The following is a 27,160-nucleotide window of genomic DNA, read 5'->3' on the forward strand; positions in this document are numbered from 1 at the left end:
AATTAATAACATCTCGTTAACTACTCGAAATAAATTAATAACACCTCGTTAACTACTCGAAATAAATTAAGACAATCACACATCTTTCTAGTTTCGATTGTTATTAGGTCAACGTATTTCTTTGTCATAACAACTGTCAGTACTACACTTATGCGCATTCTCCCGGTACAGAATTCTTCAGAATAGACGCCTTTCTCGAAAACTACAGGACACTACTTCGCACGTGTCATTTAATTACCAGAGAGTATGGATAGAGAAAAAGAGATTCACAACCTGAGCAAGTCAGTAATGGGATGGAGAAATCTGGTCTTTATGCAAGCAGTTACTCGGCTTTTTATTGATTAATAAAGTTGTTCAATGTTCTTCTGAGGGATATCGTGGCAGATTCCATCCAAGTGACGTGTTACATCTGGCCTTCAGCAAGCAGGTTGTTGGGGCCTGCCCATAATGCTACGAACGCTCTCAATAGGGTAGAAACTCTCGCCGTGTGTGGGCGTTATCTTGCTGAAATGTAAGCCCAAGATAGCCTCCTATGAAGATGAACAAAGCGGGACGTAGGATATCGTCAAATTACTGACGTGCTATACAGGTGTCGCTGATGACAAACTCAGGGGTATTGCTACGAAAAGAAATGGCAACCCTGAACCATCGCTACTGGTTGGCGGGCTGTATGCCGGGGGACAATGAGGTTGGTATCCTAACGCTGTCTAGGGAGTATCCAAACACGTCTTCGGCCTGGAATTTCAATTGAATGGAGCAGAATTGTCTTCAGTGATCCCCGGTTCGAATTGATGCCTGATGACTAGCGAAGACGTGTCTGTAGACGCCCTGCACAGCCGAGGGATTCCATCGTGACTGCTACCTGCCATTAGGTCGACAACTAGGAGTGATGGTCTGTAGTGCCAGTTTTTTTCATAGCTGGTTATCTTTGTTTTTCATCCATAGCATTCTTACAGAAAAGCGATACGTCGATAATATTATACACCCCGTTTCGTTGCCCTTCATGGTAAGGCATTGCATGCTTCAATAAGATAATAGCCACCCACATACGGTGAGAGTTTCTACTGTGTGTCTTCATGCTTGCCAAACCCTATCTTTGCCAGCAAGGTCGCCCCGAAATTGAGAACCTTAGGAGCAGGATTGGCAGGACTCTCCAACCTGCTCGGGATTTCGACGATCTAAAGCGCCAATTGGACAGAAATTGGCACGATATCCACCAGGAGGACATCCAACAACTCTATCAATGAATGCCAAAACGATAACTGCGTGCGCAAGGGCCTGAGGTGGACCAACGCTTTATTTCTACATCTACATCTACATTTTTACTCCGCAAGCCACCCAACGGTGTGTGGCGGAGGGCACTTTACGTGCCATGTCATTATCTCCCTTTTCTGTTCCAGTCGCGGATGGTTCGAGGGAAGAACGACTGTCTGAAAGCCTTCGTGCACCCTCGAATCTCTCTAATTTTACATTCGTGATCTCCTCGAGGGGTATAAGTAGGGGGAAGCAATATATTCGATACCTCATCCAGAAACGCACCCTCTCGAAACCTGGCGAGCAAGCTACACCGCGATGCAGAGCGCATCTGTTGCAGAGTCTGCCACTTGAGATCGCTAAACACCTCCGTAAGGCTATCACGGTTACCAAATAACCCCGTGACGAAACGCGCCACTCTTCTTAGGATCTTCTGTATCTCCTCCGTCAACCCGATCTGGTATGTATCCCTCAATGATGAGCAATACTCAAGTATAGGTCGACCGAGTGTTTTGTAAGCCACCTCCTTTGTTGATGGACTACATTTTCTAAGGACTCTCCCAATGAATCTCAACCTGGTACCCGCCTTACCAACAATTAATTTTATATGATCATTCCACTTCAAATCGTTCCTCACGCATATTTATAGATATTTTACAGAAGTATCTGCTACCTGTTTGTTCCGCTATCATATAACAGTACGATAAAGGATCCTTCTTTCTATATATTCGCGATACATTACATTGTCTATGTTAAGGGTCAGTTCCCACTCCCTGCACAAAGTGCCTATCCGCTGCAGATCTTCCTGCATTTCGCTGCAATTTTCTAATGGTGCAATTTCTCTGTATACTACAGCATCATCAGCGAAAAGCCGCATGGAACTTCCGACACTATTTACTAGGTCATTTATATATATTGTGAAAAGCAATGGTCCCATAATACTCCCCTGTGGCACTCCAGAGGTTAACTTAACGTCTGTAGACGTCTCTCCATTGATAACAACATGCTGTGCTCTGTTTTTTAAAAACTCTTCAATCCAGCCACACAGCTGGTCTGATATTCCGTAGGCTCTTACTTTGCTTATCAGGCGACAGTACGGAGCTGTATCGAACACCTTCCGGAAGTCAAGGAAAGTAGCATCTACCTGGGAGCCTGTATATAATATTTTCTAGGTTTCATGAACAAATAAAGCGAGTTGGGTCTCACACGATCGCTGTTTCCGGAATCCATGTTGATTCCTACAGAGCAGATTCTGGGTTTCCAAAAACGACATGATACTCGAGCAAAAAACATGTTCTAAAATTCTACAACAGATCGATGTCAGGGATATAGGTCTATAGTTTTGCGCATCTGCTCGACAACCCTTCTTGAAGACTGGGACTGCCTGTGCTCTTTTCCTATCACTTGGAACCTTCCGTTCCTCTAGAGACTTTCGGTACACGGCTTTTAGAAGGGGGGCAAGTTCTTTCGCGTACTCTGTGAAGAAACGAATTGGTATCCCGTCAGGTCCAGTGGACGTTCCTTTGTTGAATGATTCCAGTTGCTTTTCTATTCCTTGCACACCTATTTCGATGTCAGCCATTTTTTCGTTCGTGCGAGGATTTGGAGAAGGAACTGCAGTGCGGTGTTCCTCTGTGAAACAGCTTTGGAAAAAGGTGTTTAGTATTTCAGTTTTACGTGTGTAATCCTCTGTTTCAATGCCATCATCATCCCGGAGTGTCTGGATATGCTGTTTCGAGCCACTTACTGACTTAACGTAAGACCAGAACTTCATAGGATTTTCTGTCAAGTCGGTACATAGAATTTTACTTGTTCTATTTGTGAAGGCCTTCGTCTTCAATAAATGATCCAATTCTTCACATGTTAATCATTTATTTGTCCGTACACGTACATGACACTTATCGAATTGCACCCCATTCGGATAATTCTTTCGTGGTGAGTCCTTCCCGATTTTTTTTCCCCCTTGGAATGCACTTGGTCCCACTAGATTTCAGGAGAGTACAGAGTGGAATCTCAAAATATTTTCGTTGTTTATCTCGAAACTAACATGAGTTCACTAGCTCAGATCTCGACTGCGATCATTCTCCAAACGCAGGAGAGCGCCCGGCGCGTTGTTGGACGGTGGAAGCCAGCGCCTGCGTCCACGCGGCAGAGCAGCCTGCCCGCCCCTGCGACGTCCTTTGTGGGCGGCGGGCCCCACCAGCTGCGGCGCCCGCTCGGGTTACAACGGCACGGCGGCGCGCGCTTCCTGCGCCGGCCCTCTGACCAGCTGAGGCTCCGCGGCGCGGCTATCGCGCTCCTGTCTGCACTTGCTGGGTGGCCCGCGCTGACGGCACACCGTTTCGCCACGTCATGCCCACTCCCGCCTGGCACCGCACCTGCGAACCCGCGCAGTCTCTCTTTTTCTTTTTTTAACCGTCCTTGTCGGCTGTTACACTCACGAGATTTTATGCAGAACAGTGCAAAAGGAGGTTTTTGTCCTGTCGCATTGTTCCTTTCTCGGTTCCGCGGAACTGCGACCCGCTAACCTTCCACACTTTTGTAGTCTCTTTATTTCTCTGTGCAATCCCGTTTCAAAAACGACTCGGGAACTAACACAGGCGCACAGAATTCGCCCGTTAACGTTTACAGTAAGGCCCGCTTGCCTTTTCGTTAGCTCCGACAATTCTTTTTCGCTGTTATCGTAAGTCTGTGCAGAATGCTGATGACTTTTTTCTGCTCTCTTTCTCTCTCTATTTGGCTGCCATATATTATGTTTCTAAAGCTGTAAGACTTAACTCCGCCTCTTTTCTAGCAAAAACGTACATCTATAACGGATTTAATGGCTGCAAATGCAAGTCTGACGTAGATACTTCTTCCACTTCTCAGACTTCCATTGCCGCAGTTGTTAACAACTGCAACTCTTTTACGTTGCAGGTAGTCGTTTTGAATTCTACGGATGGAAAAGGATTCCTTTACAGTCTTTAGTAAGTGAGGGATTAACAGCCGGCTGTTTGCGTCTCTTGACGCTGAGAACGAGCACCAATGTCCTTGTCGAAATCCTAAATTCTGTTCTGTGATAGCTCGGACCACATTTCAAAAGCTCGTGTGTTTTTCAGTCCTGTTAACATTTGCAGCCATTCTTCCTCCGTTATTGCTTGAATTTTCATCATCATGTAGGTAAGAACAAATCCATCTTTTGTAAATAAACATTCAGTTGCAAAAGGCGGATTTTTTCGTATCCACACAATAAACATAAGTCGTATATTTCAATTTTATTGTGATGTCTGAAAAACTTAGTTTTGTAACATGACACTGCTGCAAATGAGCTGTCTTCTCACGTATCACTCACTTATTTTACGGCCTCCTGAAGAGGTGCATTTCCTTCTTTCTTACAGCAAAGAGTTTGTTTTATAGTCTCACTTTTTCTTTATTTTTCCTAATGCCTAACGGTTTCGGTACACATTACCATACTCGGGCCATTCTATGGTTATACTTTAAGAGCCATGAGCACATATTCGTCTTCCATATCGTGAAAAACATGTCTTTTACTGAAAAAGTGCTCATAGTTTTGAAGGTACACATTTTAAAGCACTTGTTTACAGTTTTTAAAAAATACTATCTGTGGTATCGTCTGAAGATCGCAGCGCCTCATCAAAGTAAGCGCCACAGACGTAAGCAAGGTCTCGCTTCAGTCAGCTGTGACAAACTTGAAATGCTCAAGAAGACACGCCCTCTTTTTCAGTACAACAACGCCCTCGCACAGAGGTCAAAGTAGAGTCGTGGGTTCGAAGAGCTCCACCTCAGCTCGTGACCTCAGTTTATGCAGTCAGCGTCTTCCACTAGGAACAGCCTTAGTGAAGTCTCAGATCTAAATGTCGAAAATTCTGCTTCAAGAGAAGTTTGTGATTGTATGCGTCGAGGGATGTTTCAATAGCCGCTGACAGTTGTAAATATTCTATGCACTCCTACAGCAAAGAATTGCATGAAGTTAAATAAATCTTTTTATCAGGAATTTAACAAAGTGAACTAATATTTCACATGTTGTAGCTCGATGAGCCCTCTCCCAGACAAAACAAAGAACCCTTAGTTATGGACGAACGACTGTAGTTTCGAAACTTCCTGGCAGATTAAAACTGTGTGCCCGACCGAGACTCGAACTCGGGACCTTTGCCTTTCGCGGGCAAGTGCTCTACCAACTGAGCTACCGAAGCACGACTCACGTCCGGTACTCACAGCTTTACTTCTGCCAGTATCCGTCTCCTACCTTCCAAACTTTACAGAAGCTGTTCTGCGAACCTTGCAGAACTAGCACTCCTGAAAGAAAGGATACTGCGGAGACATGGCTTAGCCACAGCCTGGGGGATGTTTCCAGAATGAGATTTTCACTCTGCAGCGGAGTGTGCGCTGATATGAAACTTCCTGGCAGATTAAAACTGTGTGCCCGACCGAGACTCGAACTCGGGACCTTTGCCTTTCGCGGGCAAGTGCTCTACCAACTGAGCTACCGAAGCACGACTCACGTCCGGTACTCACAGCTTTACTTCTGCCAGTATCCGTCTCCTACCTTTCAAACTTTACAGAAGCTCTTCTGCGAAACTTGCAGAACTAGCACAAAGTTTGGAAGGTAGGAGACGGATACTGGCAGAAGTAAAGCTGTGAGTACCGGACGTGAGTCGTGGTTCGGTAGCTCAGTTGGTAGAGCACTTGCCCGCGAAAGGCAAAGGTCCCGAGTTCGAGTCTCGGTCGGGCACACAGTTTTAATCTGCCAGGAAGTTTCATATCAGCGCACACTCCGCTGCAGAGTGAAAATCTCATTCTGGAGACTGTAGTTTCGTTTGGTCATAGCACTAGTTCTACCTCTTCCCAAAATATGAAAAGCAAAGAGTTTCCAGTAGAAGAAATTTGTTTCACAATATCGAAGATGAGGAAGTGGTGATAGCTCTTAAAGTGTGCGTTTAAGAGTCTGTGTTTACTACTCTTTTTTGCTTCCAATGATCGTCCCTGTCATATTGTTGAATGTTGTCCATTCCTCCTGGGACACCCTGAATACCCTTTCAGGCCTGGTAACAACGTTAAACATGAAAAACATTAATGTGCCCTGTTGGCCCTACTACCTGTCTCAGATAAAGGCTCTCATTTACAGCCCACCGAGGGTGTGAAGCGCACGAAATTATGTTACCATCCGACTGCGTCTTATGGGGGCCTCAGTTTAAATATCAGTCAGTGTGTTAAATTTTCGTAATCTCCCAGCTGCACAGCGTGTAATCACTTTTTTGTCGCTACGTGAACATCACATCCACCGATTTCCATTACATTACGGTGTAGTGAGTTAGGCTTCCACTACGCTGTAGCGAGAGCCCTTGTTACTTGTCATTTCGCCATTACATGTTTTGAAATTTTTAACATTTCTCCTAGCTACTGGCAGGTAAGTCCTTCAAACGGTTCAAATGGCTCTGAGCACTATGGGACTTAACTTCTGAGGTCATCAGTCCCCTAGAGCTTAGAACTACTTAAACCTAACTAACCTAAGGACATCACACACAACCAAGAGCGAGGCACCTGCGACCGTAGCAGCAGTGAGGTTACGGACTGAAACACCTAGAAGCTCCCGGCCACCCCGGCCGGCTAAGCCCCCCACCTATATGTGTTGTTGAACAGTGAAACTTGAACTATTGTTTATGACAAAGCCATTTCATTTGTATGTTGAATCAAAATCCAAATTGGTTAATAAAATGTAGGCTATAGTTGCGTATACTGGATCCTCTTCAGGTGCGCGAGATACCCCATTACTTTTTTATGTTTAAACTCTACCGGTGTTATCACACACCCTTATTCTTTTTGAATTCTAATGGAGGTCCCAAGAGGATGGTGTGTAAAGACTGATCAAAGAAGGTAGGTGACTGTCTAAAACGACATAAGCTACTGATGAAGTTCAGAAAAAGTAGAGGCGAAGGCGGCCAGAAAAAGTGTAACGTTTCAAAACCCACACCTATTAAATTATCCAACATGAGGTACGGAACATATGAGAATGTATCTACACCAAAAAGAGGGAGACTTACAATTTGGGAAAAGTTCTTGATGATGAGCTAGTTTCCAAACTGCTTTCTTTGAGCTTACTTGTAATGACTTGTGATGAATTGACATACAAATGGCAGAGAGAAAGAACTCTGAACCCACTTTCTACAACGAAACTTTTAGGAAAAAGTGGGTTAGTCTTTCTCTCAAACGTTACAAAACCAAACGCTCAGAAAGAGAGCCCATAGGTACATCAAGTACAGAATACGAAACCACAGGAACTCTATAACCTTCTGGGATTGTTATATTATACTTACTTTGAAACTAGATTGTATTTTCTCTCATTTAAAACATTTGTCAATTTTATTTGGAGCTATTTTGACTATTTTTGAAAAACCAACAACTTTTGCAAATACTTTTCAAACCCGCTAACAGTAACGTTTTTGAAAACATTTTTCCATAATAAATTTTAATTATATTTTCTAAGAGTAAGGTGTTTATAAGAAATAATTTTTCATCCTTTTCTATTTAAAAAAAATAACAAAATGAGGATTCGGTTTTGGATACTTCCTTCTAACCCTCTGTGAATAGTTTTATAATAATTTCATTCTTTGTCCCGAAAGGAAGAGCCTCGGTTATTTTCAGCAAAATTTGAGTAACTTGGGACTGCTACAGGGTGGTTTCGAATTCTGAAAATCTGAGAGGGGATCATCAGTCTGTACAGAAACCGATATCGCTACGATGTATCGAATCTTACCCTTACCTCTCACTACTGGACCGAAGACTACAGGTGGTCGCCATCAGCTGGGAAGCGTGGTGAACTTATGGCACCGGCACGAAAGGTGTGCAAATAGTCTACGGAGTGAGATCATGGAGTGGACAAGCACAAGTCGGGACGTGCCCCACTGGCGCGAATAACAGGTTGAAGTATTTATTCTGTGTTTTACTGTACTCTGCGAACCAGCATGTTTATCGATGTACGACCATTAGTACGCTTGTTACTGCTACGAAGATACGGAATCCAGTTGATTTTGGCCCCTGCTGCACTCGATAGCACATGCTTGCGTAACATGCACAATAAACTGTACTGTTTCCATTCGAACACTCCGTTCGCCTTTGTCAAATGGCTCTGAGCACTATGGGACTTAATATCTGAGGTCATCAGTCTCCTAGAACTTAGAACTACTTAAACCTAACTAACCTAAGGACATCACACACATCCATGCCCGAGGCAGGATTCGAACCTGCGACCGTAGCGGTCGCGCGGTTCCAGACTGTAGCGCCCAGAACCGCTCGGCCAGCGAGGCCGGTTGGCCTTTGTCAGTGACGTTCGTACGATGGTGGCAGATAGCGGTTGGTGCTGCAAATCAGTGTTTTGGCGTTGGATTACAATACAGCTGTTGGTTTCTGTTATCATTTTTCAAGTTCCCAAACGACACCAGTTTAGAACTGGGTAGGATTTACATATTTTTTATTTTGTCAATGAGGGCAACATAATTCCTGGCGTAATCTCGTTCCTTCGCTAGTACCTAACAGGGGGCGGGAAACACTCTACCTATCTTCTGTAGAATCGATGACGGTGTAAGTCGCACATCATTTTGTCTGTGTTTGAGACATTGAAAAAATTGCTCAAATGGCTCTGAGCACTATAGGACTTAACTTCTGAGTCATCAGTCCCCTGGAATTTAGAACTACTTAAACCTAACTAACCAAAGGACGTCACACACATCCATGCCCGAGACAAGATTCGAATCTGCGACCGTAGTGGTCGCGCGGTTCCAGACTGTAGTGCCTAGAACCGCGCGGCCACCCCGACCGGCTGAGACATTCAGTTATCCTCTGAGGATTCCTCTGAGGATTTCGTGACTAAATAAATATAACTTTGGAGAGTATTTTTCCAATTTCATATTATTATTATGTTTCGAGAAGAACAGATGGAAAATTCAGTTGACGTTGAAATAGAGTTGTCAGGTCATGAAAATAGCGAATATTGTATGACGCGGTAGACACTAGGGAAGGGTGATGGAGAGAAGGAGAACATACACATTGAAATCCTTGTCTGCAATGGAACTCTGACACTGACGGTGGAGAACACGGGTTACATCCGCCAGGACTTGCACACGATACGGATCATTTCTGCGAAAGATTCCAAACAAGGAGTGTGACTTCGTGGCGTAAAGTGCGAAAGAGGTAGGGTGTGAACGTGTTTGTTTGCTGTGGCAGCTTTGCGGGCTCGGATCTTCGATTACCGAAGGCGCAACGTAATGAGCAACACGCAGACGCCGGGGCCGGCGCCCGTCCCAGTAGAGGCAAGCGGCTCGGGATGGGTGGGGAAGGGAGAGGAAGGGGGGGGGGGAGGAGGGGCGGTTGCCATGCCTACAGCTCCTCGTGTCGCATCAAATTTGCATGAACACTTAAGCGTCCTCATCAAAGTGTAGAGAGAGGCAGTCGCCGCCGACTTGGCGGACAGTCGCTGCCGCGACAACGGGACCTCGCTCCGCCGCGGGCTGTCGCGACGCAGCTGCCGCGGGAAGACGTGCCGTCGCCCCTACACACGGCGGTCGGACCGATGACTTACAAAAAAGTGGCGCCTAAGTGGTTTACACACTGTTCTGTCACATTAATATGACCACCGCCTATATTCGACGTCAAAGTGCAACAACCATTGACAGGCGTCAAGTGGCGCCACTAACACTGGAAGGAACGCGAAGCGTGTCGGGGGGACGCGGAAAACAGTGCAGTCGTTGTCGTAATGTGGATACGGAGCGATTTATCTGACGTCCAAAAGGGCACGAGTGTTGGGTTTCCGGCCGAGGGTTTAAGTGTTTGCGAAAAGGCTAAGTTTGTAAACTGCTCGTGTGCCGCGTGGTTAAAGTGTACCGTGCGTGGCAAAGTAGTGCTATCCAAGTCAGAGGCAAGGCAACCGTGGTGCACCACAGATCATAGAAAACAGTGGTGAACGACGGGGATGGAAATGTTTACGGGGGAATAGACGTGCAGTTACTGTCAAGCAGCTGACGGCTCAAAAGAACCAAGGGGCTACCAACAGTGTCTCCTCAATGACCGTACACCGAACTTTGTTGCTTGGTCCGTGCACTACATCTACATCTAGATCTACATATACATCTACATACATACTCCGCAATCCACAATACGGTGCGTGGCGGAGGGTACCTCGTACCACAACTAGCATCATCTCTCCTTCTTCCACACCCAAACAGAACGGGGGAAATATGACTGCCTATATGCCTCTGTACGAGCCTTAATCTCTCTTATCTTTGTGGTCTTTCCGCAAAATGTAAGTTGGCGGCAGTAAAATTGTACTGCAGTCAGCCTCAAATGCTATTTCTATAAATTTCCTCAGTAGCGATTCACGAAAAGAACGCCCCCTTTCCTCCAGAGACTCCCACCCGAGTTCCTGAAGCATTTCCGTAACACTCGCGTGACGATCATACCTACCAGTAACAGCAGCCGGCCTCTGAATTGCTTCTATGTCCTCCCTCACTCCGACCTGATAGAGATCCAAAACGCTCGGGCAGTACTCAAGAATAGGTCGTATAAGTGTTTTATAAGCGGTCTCCTTTACAGATGAACCACATCTTCCCAAAATTCTAGCAATGAACCGAAGACGACTATCCGCCTTCCCCACAACTGCCATTACCTGCTTTTCCCACTTCATATCGCTCTGCAATGTTACGCCCAAATATTTGATCGACGTGCCTGTGTCAAGCGCTACACTACTAATGGAGTCTTTTTCCTATTCATCTGCATTAGTTTACATTTATCTATATTTAGAGTTAGCTGCAATTCCTTACACCAATCACAAATCCTGTCCAGGTCACGTTGGGCCAGTCTAAGTGGCCGAGAGGTTCTAGGCGCTTAAGTCTGGAACTGCGCGACCGCTACGGTCGCAGGTTCGAATCCTGCCTCGGGCATTGATTTGTGTGATGTGCTTAGGTTAGTTAGGTTTAACTAGTTCTAAGTTCTAGGGGACTAATGACCTCAGAAGTTGAGTCCCATAGTGCTCAGAGCCATTTTTTTTTACTATACCGTAGCTTTGACTCTCCGGAAAATGAAAACCCCCATCTTAAAAAGTGAATGAGAAACAGAAACAGAAAAAGTGAATGATTATTTCCCACAAGTGAACTGAGTGCTCGTGGTAGGAAATACGAGTACCGAGTGTTTTAAGCGTAGTTTTGTGAATAATTTGTCAGTTCCCGGCGATTAAAGCGTAGGCAATGCAGTGTTGTTTCAAATGTTTTTAGCAGCATTTTTTGTAAATACAGTAAATAGCTCTTTCCCTTAAATACATGCATACTTCGGATTATCCATGTTTTTAGGTTATCCGTGCAGCCTCGGGTCCGCATTAACCCGGGTAACCGGGAGCTTGCTGTACGTCTGTCACTTTGAAAGTAAAGTACTAACATTTACTTAAAAATGGCGTTTATCCAGCTTTATACGTCTGTGGCACCTAAGAGTGTTCATTCCGACGTGTACTTCAAAACACAGCAAGAATACCGAATTAAAAATCTTACCTATCAGTTACAGCCAAGGGTTGTCTTATGAATTTAGCAAACATACTTCTACAAATTGAAATATTTAAACCAACAAACGTCACAGCAATTGTTTTAAAGTCGTCAAAACCAGGCCAAGAACATTTAGCTGACTTGCTTACGATGTGTTTCGATCACAGGGGAATTTTTTCCGTCACGTTGAGGTTCTGTTCAAATGGTTCAAATGACTCTTAAGCACTGTAGGACGTAACATCTGAGGTCATCAGTCCCATAGACTTAGAACTACGTACACCTAACCAACCTAAGGACATCACACACAGCCATGCCCGAGGCAGGATTCGGACCAGCGACAGTAGCAGCAGCGCGGTTTCGGACTAAAGCGCCTAGAACCGCCCGGCCACAGAGGCGGGCTGAGGTTCTGTAATATGCCCCTTATATGAGGTCTTGGTCAACTAAATATAGACCATTACTTGTGAGTTTCAGACTTCATAAGCAACGCTAGGCACAAAACAGTATCGCATTTCATTACAACATACAAATTTGTAATACATGAAAAAAAGTTTTCGTGACGTTTCAGTGCCAGCGTAAATTAGCAAAATCTGTGAATGAAAGTTTGTGCGTGCGATACTGCGATTGCGCACAAATTTTCATGTGAAAATTGCCCATCGCAAACACTAGCTATGTGAACTCTGTAGAACGGTCAACTGAAGGTAGTCATATGACCGTCTGGCCATCACACGTTCATCAGCGATTCTTTTGTAGGATGATTGATCTCCTTCATCGACCCAAGAAGAGGGCTTGGTGATTATCAAGAAAAAGGAAAGGGATTCCTCACAAGCGTCGCTAATACCGATAAATCAAGCATAGTCAACTATTCACCTAAACAAACAAAGGGGAAGTGAATTTGGTGAATGAATGTAACAGAATTTGATCCACATTACCTAAAGTACATGTAGGGAACGAAATGTTTTGTTTCACTTGAGCAGAAATGGACTGCTCTATTGCACACAACAGTAAAACTGCAAGCACCTGCAACATTGTTAAGTTGCGTACATTACTGCTGGATATAACTGTGCGAAACACTGAAGTCTGTGAAGATTTCAACTGCAACATTAAGAAAACATGTCGAAACAGTAGAAACAAGATTAGTAAAACCACGGTCAGTGACTGAAGGGCAGTCAGGTCCAAACCTATACGAAAACAGAATTTACAAGGTCAAACAAACCTTCTCGTGATCAATAAGTCGGAAAATCACTCTAAGTACGAATCCACATAGGGGATTCTCAAGTACGTGACAGATAAATGATCTTCGGATAAGGCGAGAGTGCATTACAGTTGACTGATAAGAAAGATACTCTGAATTTTATAAATGCAAGTGACAGTAGCCTCATGTGGGAGTGAACAGAAGAAGAAAGGCAAAAAGAAACAATTAATGAAGAAATTAGGAAAGGACGTAACTTTAACTTCAGTATACTAGACAAGCTAAGAGACGCTGTTTACTTTGGGCTGCTACAGTACATTAACAGCATTTTTCGTCTACTTTATGGTAGCTAATATAATTTAGCTAACAGTAATCACGATTTCGTACTGTATCCTTATAAATAGGGTCTATACAACATAGAATTTTGAATGTGGTTTCTCTTCAGCTACAAACGAATTATGTATCAAGCTGCGAGAAACACTACATACATTCATTCGTACTGAGAGATGTATTTTAAGGTCATGGAAGCACTCACTAGAATTGGATTGAGTGAAAAGAGGCCTACCTGCACCACTAACAACAGCACAGGGTGAATCCGAACTCTGCCCACAAAATTTCGGAGGTTGTTCAGCGATATTTTCTGAATATTTTGGTGTAAGTGCCCGTAGTCTTTGGACGTTGGTTATGGAGTATTCTGTATCGTTTTATTTCTTTGTCACATTTATCTTTGTCTCCGTATCGCGCAGAAAATAGTGGAATTTCGATGGTAGGTGCTGTGTGTCTCGGTTGGAATAAACTTGTTCTATTCAGTTATGGTACATGCTGAAGCAAGGGCGCCCGCTGGAGAAAGGGGGGGTGTTCAGTGGGGGCAACAGCCCCTATTGAAAATTAGTCTAACATTATGGTAAAGGAAGTGTAACCGTTCAGCTCGGACTGTTATGACCAAAATGTTAGGAAAACTATCACGAAAATTACCAATAAATGTCGGTAAAACGGCTTAAAAATAAAACATGTGCAAACTGAGTTATAAAATAAATTGCTGAAATGAAAAACTTTATAGGACGTTGGAACTGAGATTACAGAAAAGATAATTAATTTAAAACCGCAAGTTTTTCTTTAAGAGATCTCAATTCCTGAAAGTGCATGAAAATTACTGTATACATATCTTGCGTTGTATGACAGTCATCTAGCAGGGAGTCTCGAAAGCAAGGAAACATCTGTTGTCGAACACGTACTTGTAGCTAAAAAAAATTTCTTTTTAACAATTTCACCACAAAATATCGATTTACGTCTCAAGCTTAGTACAAGATAACAACAGCAAGTGACGCGACAACGGTGATAGATGAATTATGAATTTGCCCCTACTGAGATAAAAACTTGCAGGCACCTTGTGATGAAATAATGGCAGCTTTACTCTTTGGCATCAGCATTGTCTTCAGTATTGCAGTATTGCTCGGTTTTGTATCGAGTTTGTTTTTCTGTCAATGTTAGTAGTACGTTAACAGTGATACAAAGCAGTGTTGATAGGGTTTGCTCGTAAAGTGGTGGCATATACATGTATTTTGTATAGAGTTCACAGAAACAGAATAGCGGTACAACAACGCTTTACTGAGCTGTTCCCGCAGCGATTGCATGCACGTTAATAGTACTTTTAAATCCGAGTTTTGTGTTATTACTTTAAGTAATTGAATATTACTGGCTCTTCACTGTTGTCAAGGTATTTTCCATGAAAAAAAGGTAACTTTGGCAACAAACTGAAGAAATCTTAATTACGTTCGTAGTACGTAACGAATCACGAGGACCACGGTTTCTTTGTTCCAAAACACTCAGAAAAATTCCCTGAACAAAATGGTTCAAATGGCTCTGAGCGCTATGGGACTTAACTGCTGAGGTCATCAATCCCCTAGAACTTAGAACTACTTAAACCTAACTAACCTAAGGACGTCACACACATCCATTCCCGAGGCAGGATTCAAACCTGCGACCGTAGCGGTCGCGCGGTTCTAGACTGTAGCGCCTAGAACCGCTCGGCCACCCCGGCCGGCTACCTGAACACCCTGCGAAATTTTGTAAGAGGAGTTACAAGTTAATGCTGTGTATCGATGGAACATTGAAAGCTAATACTCCTCTTTTCTCTTTCTGCAAAAATTTGCATTTTTATGCAATTTAAGAGTTTTACTTAGTGATGTTTCTTTATATGCGTCCATCATGTATTATTAACCAACCGGGAAATCCGTATGAAACTTACACAGTTTCATAGTTTTAAATAATGATAGTATTTGGAATAAATGCAGTCGTTTGGGCAAGGTAGTTGTACGAATGCTGTGTTTCACTCTGAGCAGGTGTTTGAGCTGCAGCCACGCTTTTGGAGAGACGCATCTCAGTGATAGCTTCTAATGTTCTTTTCCTTGGCGTCGTAAACTTCATTATATCTGACGGTAGTATTCAAACAAACCTGTTATTGATAAAAGTTAATAATTTGTGAGTAAATACAAGAATAAGAGAAATAAATAAATTTAATACTCATGAAAATATTTGACTTTCATCAATTGCTTGTAATTTCTAGCTTTCTACCTTAATTACATTCACGTGTTGTTGAAGTCTAATGAAAAATATAAATTCAAAATAGAGACAAGTAAATAAATGAGAAATGTGTAAGTTAGAAGTAGTGTTCGCTTCTCACCTGGTATAAAACTAAGACCACAATAACACCTATTTTGAGATTTCAATTGCACTTCGTACTGTATGTAAGCACGTTAGGCCGTAGTAGCAATAGGTAAAATGAAGTACAAGTTGACAATGCCTTTCGAAAAGTATATTCGTTTAGAAAAGTCAACTTTTACAACGGATAGAGATAATGGACAACCGCAGTGATACGGTTATTGTCTATGACAAAGCTGTGTGCAAATTGTACAGTTAATAAGCACTTAACTTAATAAGTAAATAAAGTGGTATTTGTTGTAAGATAATACGAAAAAGTGAGTCACTTATTCATGATTAATAAATTAGCTTCATAAAATGTATGTACGAAGCTGCGCATCCATGATGTCCTGTTGCCATAATAGGTAACAGTCTCTTTTATATTAAGGTTTTCCATAAATAGTATGTTTTAGTGCAAAATCCGTATGCAGAGCCAGAAGCTGGTTAAAACGCCTTTCTAACGATATATCGGTTATCCCTGAACGATTAGTATCTGTTGAGAAAAAGGGTTGATGACTTGAGAAACAATATCTACGATGACGACATCATGACGTCGTTATCGTACCAGCTTGCCGTCCATGTCGACGGCGAGACGGCTCCGTAGCGACGGCCGCAGGCTAAGGCGCGTCGGTGTTCCACTTTGTAGGGGACGCGACTCGGCGAGAAGTTGCCACTTCTCCCAGCAGGCCGCGCTAAAGTAGCTGCAGCACTGAGCATACATAATTGCTCCGTCCAGAGAGAGACACACTTTACTCTCTAGAATGCTTGCTCAATATTTCATGGCGGGCAACATCAAACTTTATACTCGCTCGCATCCCCCGACTTACCTGACGGTGCGCGGAAGGGAGGGGGGCTTTCAGAAGACGGCGCCGCCATTAACCCGAGCCGGGCGGCGATTGGCGGACGCGGGGCGGGCATTATCATGCAAATTACCCCGCGCTATCAAACTTCCGTGATGACGCGCGACCGGTGGGCTGCGTCTGCGCCGTGGAAGCCGGCGGACACACCCGGCGTCGCCTGCCGCCCCTCCCCGCCCCACAACTGTGCGCGCTCGACTAATTGACGCTTCCAAATGAAAACTTGTCGCCTTAAGCCCCGGAGCTAAGCTGTTTATTCTATTGTCTTTCGGTTGCAGGCACATTCTTATGGCCACAATCAATCACAACAGATTTGCAAAAGTACACTAGCCTATCGCAAGTAAGTGTAGACTGCGGTCATTTCCCTACAAGATTTGGTTAGTTAAGCACCTACGCCGCGCGGGATTAGCCGAGCGGTGTGAGGCGCTGCAGTCATAAGATGTGACGTTACCTGTGCATTAGGTGTTTTGCATAACTGTCGGGCGTTACCTAATAACGATTGCTTTCTTTACGTATACAGCCAGTTTCTTACTAGGTTCATCTACATCTACATGACTTCTCTGCAAATCACATTTAATTCCCTGGCAGACGATTCGTCGAACCACCTTCACGATAATTCCCTATTATTCCACTCTCTGGTCTAACGGTTTTAGGCGCTGAGTCCGGAGCCGCGCGACTGCTACGGTCGCAGGTTCGAATCCTGCCTCGGGAATGGATGTGTGTGATGTCCTTAGGTTAGTTAGGTTTATGTAGTTCTAAGTTCTAGGGGACTGATGACCTGAGATGTTAAGTCCCATAGTGCTCAGAGCCATTTGAACCATATTTTTTATTCCACTCTCGTACAGAGCGTGGAAAAAAACGAACACCTATATCTTTCTGTGCGACCTCTGATTTGCCTTATTTTATTATGATGATTGTCTCTCATTAGGTGGGTCGACGTCAACAAAATTTATTCACGTTCAGAGAAGAAAAATGATGATGGAAGTTTCGTGAGAAGATCCAACCACAACGCAAATGCCATTGTTTAGCTATGTCCACCTGAAATTCTGTATCATGTCCGCGACGTTCTCTTCCCTATTTATCGATGATACAGAACCTGCATCTTCTCTTTGAACTTTCTCGATGTTCTCTGTAATCCTATCTGGTGTTAGTAGATCTGTTGCGACCTATAAGTGCTCTGCGAATAAAACGCCGCTTTTGGTTTGCCTTCCCACAACATTGTCTATGTGTTCTCTCCAATTTAAGTATTTAGTAATTGTAAATTACGGTCTTTAGATTTGGTTGATTTCATGTGTAACCCAAGTTTAATGCATTCCTTTTAGCCCTCATGTGGATGACCTAACATTTTTCGTTATGTAGGATCAATTTCAAACTTTCGCACCAAAGGGGAACGTTTTCTAAATGGTTTTTCTATTTGTTTTAATCGTGTGATGTCTTAACTGGACGATAAATTGCAGCATTGTTCTAAATCATTTATATAGGTATGGAACATCAGAGGTCTGCAACACGACCTTGGGAACACCACAAGTCAGAATTGATAAGGAGCGATTTGGTTTACTCGGTAAAAAACCTTTTATACCCAGGATCTCATAAATACTTTTTTATTTATGACAACTGGTCTCGACAGATTTTGCTGTCGTCTTCTGGCCTAAAAAAATTGTTATAAAACGTGTTTAGTGTGACGTGGAACCTCATGGCAAGTTATTGTATTTTATCCACTGATATGACAACTTGGCAGTAGGTTCCACCTCACAGTGAACATGTTTCATTATAAAAAAATTTTAAGACCATAAGATGACAGCAAAGTTTGTCGACACCTGTTGTCCTCTTTTATTTGATGTGGTCTACAGCAGGCTTGACGGAACTTACGGGACCACCATTTATTCTTGGCCAGTTCCTCGGAAAACCCCTCAAAATAGTTTTTTTCTATATTTTTTCCTTCACTAGCGGACCAACACCCAGCCGAGGATTCGAAGAAGCTCATGAGCAGGAAATGGCCGAAATACTGTATTTACGATATATTTCTAAGATCCCGATGTCGATAAACTGAACATTTTGTTGATATTCTTTATCCACTTCCAAGATTTAGAAGTTCAAAGTTACCATACTTCTACACGAAAATTCCAGTATGAGGCGAAATCTAAATAACAAGTAACCGCAGGAAATTTTAACCATACATTGTGCGGAGTGTGTCAGAACTCTCCATTACATTGAAAACAATGTATCCAATTTGACGCTATTCTTTGCATTGGGCGAACACTCAGATATAGATAGCAATAATCTGAGGACGAAATACGGGAGCGCGATTGTAAGCATTGTTGTGAGACGAGGTCTGTCTGCGAGAGTGGAAGCAGTAGTGTCGGTCGAGAGCTCGGAGACAGAAGGCGCGTCACGCTGCCCTCACGTCTCTGATGGCAGATCTTTCGACACTCAACGCCTGGTTTCATTTATATAGCCAGGAGAGATTTTGTTGGCTTAACTACGCTTGAAGAAGGAATTCAAGGTAAAATTCGCAAGCATAGTGCAAAAGCCATTGCAGGGTCAGCCTCGGGATTGTTAGTCCGAGTTTGCAATAATGCCATGTTTTGCTAGCCAGTGAAAGAAGGCTCCCTATCCTCCATATAATAATTATTATTCTACACCCATAATTAATATACAAATGCTGTGGTTATTAAATGTTAATGTAGCTTTGAAATTGAAATAATCTGTTAATCTGGTACTCAGACATTATTGATACCTATGCCGTAGTACTTGTCACTGTCCATTATTTCTTATGACTTAAGATGATTCTGAAGTTTTAAATAGACTTAATTTATGAAGTCCCTTGTCAGTTAACAGAACCCAAGCAAACTCCTTTTTATGACATTCATTCTTAGTAACAATAAGCTTTAGCCACTGCTGCTGCAAATTGCTGAAAACCACATGGAAAAAGGCAATCACCTAAAGAGATGAGTGCAAAACTTAGGGCCAAAACAGAGAAACTGAGACACCACAACATGTCATGCACTCTAATTCAGTAAATTCCGTTGCACAAGTCAGTTTTTGTATCACTTGTAATTTTTTGTAACGTTTACATTTTCCGAGACGAACGTAGCAACGCCACAGATTAGTTTCGTACACATTACACATTGGCTGTGGCTACGTTACAATATTCTCTATTTATTTACCTAGAAGAGCCATATCCTCGTTTACAGAAATCCTTACCGTTATCGAGAAACGCCACAAAAACTTGTTTTTTGGGTATAAAAACCCAGGCGCGGATTCCCAGGCGACTATGCACAGAAAATGGCTGAAATTTTTACAATATATTGCTAACATCCCGATCTCGAACAGCCGTGAAACTTTTCTTGATATCTTTATTAATTTCCAAGATAGAGGGGTTCGAAGTTACCCAACTTGTACACGTAAAATATGCAAGCAAAGTCAGTCGTTAGCGAAAACGTAGTTAACGTAGTACGGAGGAATTTAGGGTAAAGTGTTCCCGTTACCAACTTTGGACCCCATAACCATGTTGTAGTACCGAAGCAAATACAAAATTTCCTTTGCTGACAATATAATTTTTTTATATGACTTACATGCCCTACTGCAGCAGGAAAAAGAAGAGAACCATCGTTAAAAGTTCTTACCTGATCACAAAAAATGCGAATATGTTCCTATTTATTTAAAATACTCTTACTGTAAAGTGGGGTACCAGTTGCCTCATTCAACCATCCTCAGCGCCTTTAAAAATTTTGGTATACGAACATGCCCGCGCTGTTTTATGCTGATAGAAGTCAGTGGCAGTGGCTTGTCCAGCTTTTGAAGAAAATTTCGAAAGGCTTGATCACGACGAGGCAGCCTGGCATGAGAGAAAACAAAAAGCCAGTACTTGCTGTTACCTTGCCAGCCAATTGTTCGGTTTCCGGCCACTGATCACCGAGCCACAATCGTGACCACACCCAGGCACGCAGATGGCAGCAGGTGCTTCGTTCTTCCTCTGTTGTTTGTTCCACGAACTTCCGGTAGTAAAACTTCGATTCCTTCTTGCAACTGTTTCTTTACGTACTGTTAGTATCCCTTCTCTCTGTCACCATACCTCACCGACAGCTGCGCCACCTTTCTTCATAACATTACACGTGTGCATCTGACTCACAAATCAAAATTTTTTCACTGATTATTTCAATTATACATATCCCTCTACTATCCAGTGACCATTTATACCATTCCGCTTTGTTATTATAATTTACAGTACTTCGAATAAAAACTCAATCCGTTCTCAATTTATTCTATGAAAAATATTATTTTCCATACTTGCATTCTACATTCAGGTCATTAGTGTCAAAATTTCTATAAAAGATTGTCGAAAGAGTAAGACATACGCGAACAGTCTGAGTGAAATTCCGTTAAAAATTTGTACTGGTAAATGCAGGTCGAAGCAATAATCCAAAAGCACGGTACATCCAAATCGAACTAATATTACGACCTGCATCGGGAACAGAAGATAGAAAACAGAAACACAGAAATAATTTTTGTAGGGGTAATATATATTCGAAAAGTGTAATTTTTTTTCAACTGTGAAGACGCTGCAGCCCTATCTAAAGACGACTAGTTTAACCAAATAATGGAAGCAGGGATGAAAGGAAGGTCATAACGGTATGTACAGCATAAGACGGTTTTTAATAATGAAGATAATGGTGTAGGTCGGCACAAGCACAGACATATATAACTACAACTTTCTAATGGAGTTTCTATAGATAGAAACGGCAGATATTTGATTGAACCAATAAGTGATGACTGAAATTCGAGTAGGATGCAGAAGTCAGTAAAGTATAGACTAACTAGACAAGAAGCAAACGACAAGGATTCGACATAACGTGGCAAAATTAAATCACAGCGTCATGAGCTGTGGGTGGCATTTTAGGGGATTGCCTGTTAGTTGCGTCTAGAGGCAAGCCGACATTGATAACTTCTCTATTACATCAATGCGACATTATAAAAAGAAAAAATAAACTAAAAGTATCTTCATGTTTCTGTTCATTCACTAAACACATTTCATATCATTCCTTGGCACGTTATATGGTCTCCGTTTGGAAATACTTTACATATTTGCTTTCTACAGTCAGTACTTTGGCCGATCAACTCAGATCAAGAATGAAGCGCTGAAAAAACAGAAAGAATGTATAAATTATACACTTTTCGCTCGTTGTTGGTGGATAACACTGTAGATCGCATGAAATAAATGTTCTAATAAACGACATAAGAAGTTGTAAGGGTTCTTGTTGTTATTTTTATTATTATCTTAGTAGATTTTACGCATACTCCTTCAATTATCAACTTAATGAAGTATTCCTATGTTTGAGATACTTAAGATGTCTTAAGAAAAATTTTGGTTCGAACCACATCTGGCCATCTCTATTAAATTTGCAGTGGATTCCCAAAGCCACCTGAGATGAACGCTTAGAAGCGTCCTTCACCAAAGCGATGTGCCATTCCCGTCTTCATTCCAGTCCATCTAATCACGTATTTAATAGCAATACCACGGAGAAATCTCGAGCGCGCTGTCGTTCCCGGCTTTTGTGCGCGCTAAGGCTTTGAAGGTCCTTTTAGAATGACAAGACTCTCTGATTCTCTATATGCACGTTTCCCGGAAGTCAACACACAGGACTAGTTTCATAAACCTCTTCTAGCCTGGACAGTGCTATATCAGGTGCTTAAAACGGCAACAGCTGTATCACGATAGTCCCAATCAAGTTGGTTCGTGGCACATGACAAAATAATTAAATACAAGCATGTTCTGTCACTGTCCCTCCAATATTTTTAGAGAAGAACTCTTAATAGACATTATTTTCGTACCGTCTACCGAAGTTTAAGGTTCTTAACTATGGTTTCTACTTCTGTCAAAGCTAGAGAGGTGTTAGTATTTCATTTCCCATTTTCGTTCTCCTACACTCAGGACAGGGTTCCCTACTAATCTCTGGCCACAGCATGTGGTACAAAATATGTTATGTGGAAATAGTTCAGACAAGGGTTGTATGTTTCCAAAAGTTCTATCTGCTTACACGATCGAAAATTACTTGTATGGCCTATTGTAGAAAGTACAGTGATGACTGTCATTCTTTTTAAAAAACTGGGGTTATGGTATTTTATTATCAGAATATTAGATCTGTATGAAACAAATTCAGCGATATAACTCTTTTATAGATCAGTCAAGATATTACGATGCGAACTTTCGCGCTGTTCTGGCAAGTGATTGATTGCCTTCAGCCAGCGAGTTTACTCCACTCACTACACACTGCCGATAGAGGCGTAAACGTAAAGTATCGCTTGCCTCGTCGGCATAATTTCCCGTGGTTGCTCATAAACTTTCGCGTGGCAGGGCACTCGAACGTCAGCAAAAACAGCACAAAAATTCCCATATTCAGTGTAATTTTATTCTCTAACTTAAGTCCACAAAAGAAATACATCAGTTTTTCATCAGCAGATTCACTGTTCTTATGGCAAAAGACATTAGAATTCCATTTTTAAAGATGCTAGTAATCATTGTATTTTCAAGGCTATGCCATGAGAACATTTGGAACCAAGCAACCTTTGTCTCGGCCATAGTTTTGTCACGTTTGACATAATTTTTGCAGATGCACTAGCTTAGTGGGACATTAATGTAAGTTGTAAGTTAAGCGCAAGAGATTTGCATTTAAAGTCGATATAAAGATAGCCTGGCTTTCTAGCTACTTCGTGGCTCAACTTCTTTGAATAACAATAACTGAAACTCCGATTTGTGGAGTTGGGCGTTTCCAGCTGTCGTGTAGTATGGGCGCGACACTCGTGCTGCTCTTTTCATCACGCAGAGGTCTCCACCGGTCCCTCCAGAGTCAACTGCTTACCCCTCGTCTGCGTGGGGCGAGAGCGGCTGGAATGCCCCACTGGAGAGCTTCTTAACTGGAGGGCCTCTCGCCGCACTGCAATCCACACCAACGACTCGCTGCTCTGAATGAAGTCCTCTTACCGCAATGTTCACTGAAGTGAACATTCGCAGCAAGCTTGAAACCGGGCCGTTGTCTTCCCCGTTCAGACATCTTCCTGTTGATCTATTCGAACGTCCAGTGGCAACATATGCACAATTTCAGACTGCATCTTCAGCTACCAGACATCCCGCAGTTGGGGTATACACTAAAATGAAATGATCGTATGGCATTGTTGGCCGGGACACCCCATGCGGGGAAGTTCGGCCGCCGCATTTCAAGTCCTTTTCAGTTTACGCCACTCTTCTTTTTTTTTTGTTGATCTCATTTTGTTCTCTATTGATCGTTGATTTTGTTCGTGGCGGACTTCCGACAACACTCGTTCAGGTTGTTCCTTGATCCGTTCACTCAGTTTTTTTATTACAGAGGGTAGCTAAACCCTCTGACCAAACACGTTGAGCTACCGTGCCGGCAATTCGGTGACTTGCGAGTCATCACGAGGCAGAGAAAAATCCCTGACCCCGCCGGGAATTGAACCTGGGACCTCGTGCGCGGGAAGCGAGAACGCTACCGCAGGCCCAAGAGCTGCGGACGGCATACATTCATAAGCCAAAACATCATGACAACTGGCGGCGTTGCTGACACGTCATGCGGTAACAAAAGTATGTAAGCGGAGCAGACACGGACGGCAGATCACTCTAGCGAAAATATGGAATGCAAATGGGGAAATCCATTGAGATAAGCGACTTTGATAAAGGGCAGATTATCATTACGCAGAGCCTGTAAAGAGTATCTCGAAAAGCCGGCTGGAGTGGCCGTGCGGTTCTAGGCGCTACAGTCTGGAGCCGAGCGACCGCTCCTGTCGCAGGTTCGAATCCTGCCTCGGGCATGGATGTGTGTGATGTCCATAGGTTAGTTACGTTTAATTAGTTCTAAGTTCTAGGCGACTGATGACCTCAGAAATTAAGTCGCATAGTGCTCAGAGCCAGTCACTATCTCGAAAATGGCGAAGCTGGTCGAATGTTCACTTGCTACCGTCGTGAGCATATGTGGAAAGGGGTAGGACAGTGAAACTATTACAAGGCGCTAAATGGTTGGACGACCACGTCTCTTTACAGAGCGTGGGTTTGAGGCTTGTCTGCTCTGTAAAGTAGGATAGATGGTGATGTGCGGCATCTCTGCCGAAAGAGCACAGTGTTGGTGCACGCACAAATGTTTCGTAGAACACCGATCATCATATACTGTTGAACATGGAGCTCCGCAGCAGATCACCTCTACGTGTTCACATGTTGACCCAACGACATCGTCAATTACGATTGCAGTGAGCACGGGGCCGCCGTTATTCGACCGTCGATCAATGGAAACGTGGCTGCCCTTCGGGTGAATCACATTTCTGCTGTACTAGATCGATGGTTGTCCCCACAAACACCGTCATCGAGGTGAACGGCAGCTCGAAACGTGCAGCGCGCCACGGACGCAGGCTGGTGGGAGCAGCATTAAGCTTTGGGAGACATTCTTCTGCGCTTACATGTGACATGTGATAGTACGCAAAGACACGGCGACAGCTGCGAACCAGCAGTATCTCTTCATGTTTGATGTCTTCTCCGACGGCGATGTCGTATTTTAGCAGTGTAATTGTCCGTGTCTCGGAGCCAGAATCGTGCTGTAATGGTTTAAGAAGCATTATAGCGCATTGCGCATTGATGCTTTGGCGACCGAATTCGCCTGATGTAAATCCTATGGAACCCATCTGGGTCGCTATCGGGTGCAATCACCGCGTACACGAATCAGTGGCCCGTTACTTCCGAGAATTACAAGACCTGTGCGCAGACATTTAATATCACATACCTCCAAAAACCTACCAACAAACTGTCGGATCCCAGATACGTAGAATCAGTGATGTTGTTCTTTCCAAAGGTGGTCAAACATGCTATTAAGCAGTGGCCATAGTGTTTTGGCTATTCAGTGTAAACAATGAACTGTGAGAGTCGAATCAAAACAAAGCCTCCACCTCCGTAGCTCGTGTTTCAGTTGGAATATCTCTATAAATCAAAAGCATAAATAATCATTAGAATTTTTTCTTTCATTATCGATATTCACTTTTCGAATCTCCAGACATTTGGATACACTTCTGCCAACTATGAGCAATTTTTCTGAAGCTGTCACGGAAGAAGTCGTCATTCCGTGCCTGTACTAGTGTCTCTCACTTCATTATATGCAAAGTGAAGTCCTCGCAGACTTTCTTTGAACTATAGGGAACACAAGCAAGTCAGACGGAGCCAAATTTGTGCGGTTTTATAGGGATATGCCGAATACGGTTACGTGTTCTCCCTGAGTAACATGTTGATCATCCTGAATTAGTCTGTCAACGTTTTGCACGTTCAAATAAGTGTTTGTTGTCACGGGACGTGCCGTCTCCTCCTGAGCATCTTCAAACTTACTGGATCAACGACACATAGTTCTCCCATCAACAGAATCATCATAAATGGCTTACACTCTCAGATGAATTCCCTTTGGAGTGACACCTTGTATTGTCAATAATTAAATGAAAGCAGGTTGTTGAAATCGTACTGACCGAAAGTCTCAAATGAGTTCCATTCCTTACACTGTAGCTGCACAGCCATACACTGCTAAGGCTTCCCGCCAACTGGAGCTGTAGGGGAGAGTCTACGCAATAGTCCTGTACCTGCTGCATAGCAGTGCTGCCATCTGCTGTGGAGTTACGAAGGTAAACGCTTCGCTTTTCATTAAATCCTCGGTACAAGTTCCCGTAATTAAGGAGATAAGTTAACATTCGTGCGATGTTCACTGCTGAAAAGCTCATTTGCGATGTAGCTAACGTTTGTTCTTCTTACTTTGCCCTAGTGTGTGTATCAACATCCTTTTGTTTCTGAACATTGAGGTAATTATACCGTCCAAAACAGCGCAGTACCCATATGACCAAAAAAATATGCACATGACTACCGGCACTGCTAGTGACTAGTTACTACCACAAAAAATATACTTACGTAATTATAAAGACGTGATTAAATTATTTCTGAATTCAGTGAAACTCTGCACTTAAATGCATACATCCAATTTGATTTCCCGAAGTTACTATAAGATACCACTCAGCAGCTCATGTTCTGTGTCGTGACAGGGTGTCGCTAACTAACAAGTTTTGTATTCGAAAAGGACGCTATGTAGCCATATTAGCGAAACGAAAATTCTTAAATATGCCTATACTTCAGTCCCTTTTCAATTTAATGCTGTTCTCTTCTGTCTCTAAAAATTATCTATATATGATATTCTGCAATTTGAATTGTCTTTTGCTACAATCTTTCAAAAATAATTCTTCCTTAAAACATTTATGTTTACAAGTGTGCTATAAGCAACAGTACAGTCTACACTAAATTTTGCAAAAATTTATATTCATCTATTTTGAATCTCTTTGCATCGAAAACGTACTATATTAAGACAAGTCAGTAAATAGACCCACGATCTCGATCCCATGCTAGACTGGGCATAGTAACTACGCTAAAATTTCTTTCATAATTTGTTTGTATGTTGGTTTTTATTCGTAGCAAAGTCATTGTGTTCTCTTCGACAAATTGATTGTAATGCACTTTCCACGAAATTATGTTAATTTTTGTTTTCATATTATATAATTACTTCTTGGTGTAGCGGTTCACGTAACAAGCTAATCGTGCTGATCAAAGT

General features: G+C 42.8%; 1 protein-coding gene and 1 non-coding gene across 2 annotated transcripts in view; one reads left to right on the forward strand and one right to left on the reverse strand.

Moving 5' to 3' along the window:
• LOC126355549 (homeobox protein Hmx) overlaps nucleotides 1-27,160 on the reverse strand; it is a 142,518-nt gene that overhangs the window by 20,102 nt on the left and 95,256 nt on the right. The gene's annotated exons all lie outside the window — the stretch shown is intronic.
• On the forward strand, nucleotides 5,914-5,988 carry Trnas-cga (transfer RNA serine (anticodon CGA)). Its single transcript has one exon. It is a non-coding gene; the product is annotated as a tRNA-Ser (tRNA).

Source organism: Schistocerca gregaria, chromosome 3 (assembly GCF_023897955.1).
Source record: "Schistocerca gregaria isolate iqSchGreg1 chromosome 3, iqSchGreg1.2, whole genome shotgun sequence".
In the NCBI taxonomy this organism is placed as follows: Eukaryota; Metazoa; Arthropoda; class Insecta; order Orthoptera; family Acrididae; genus Schistocerca; species Schistocerca gregaria.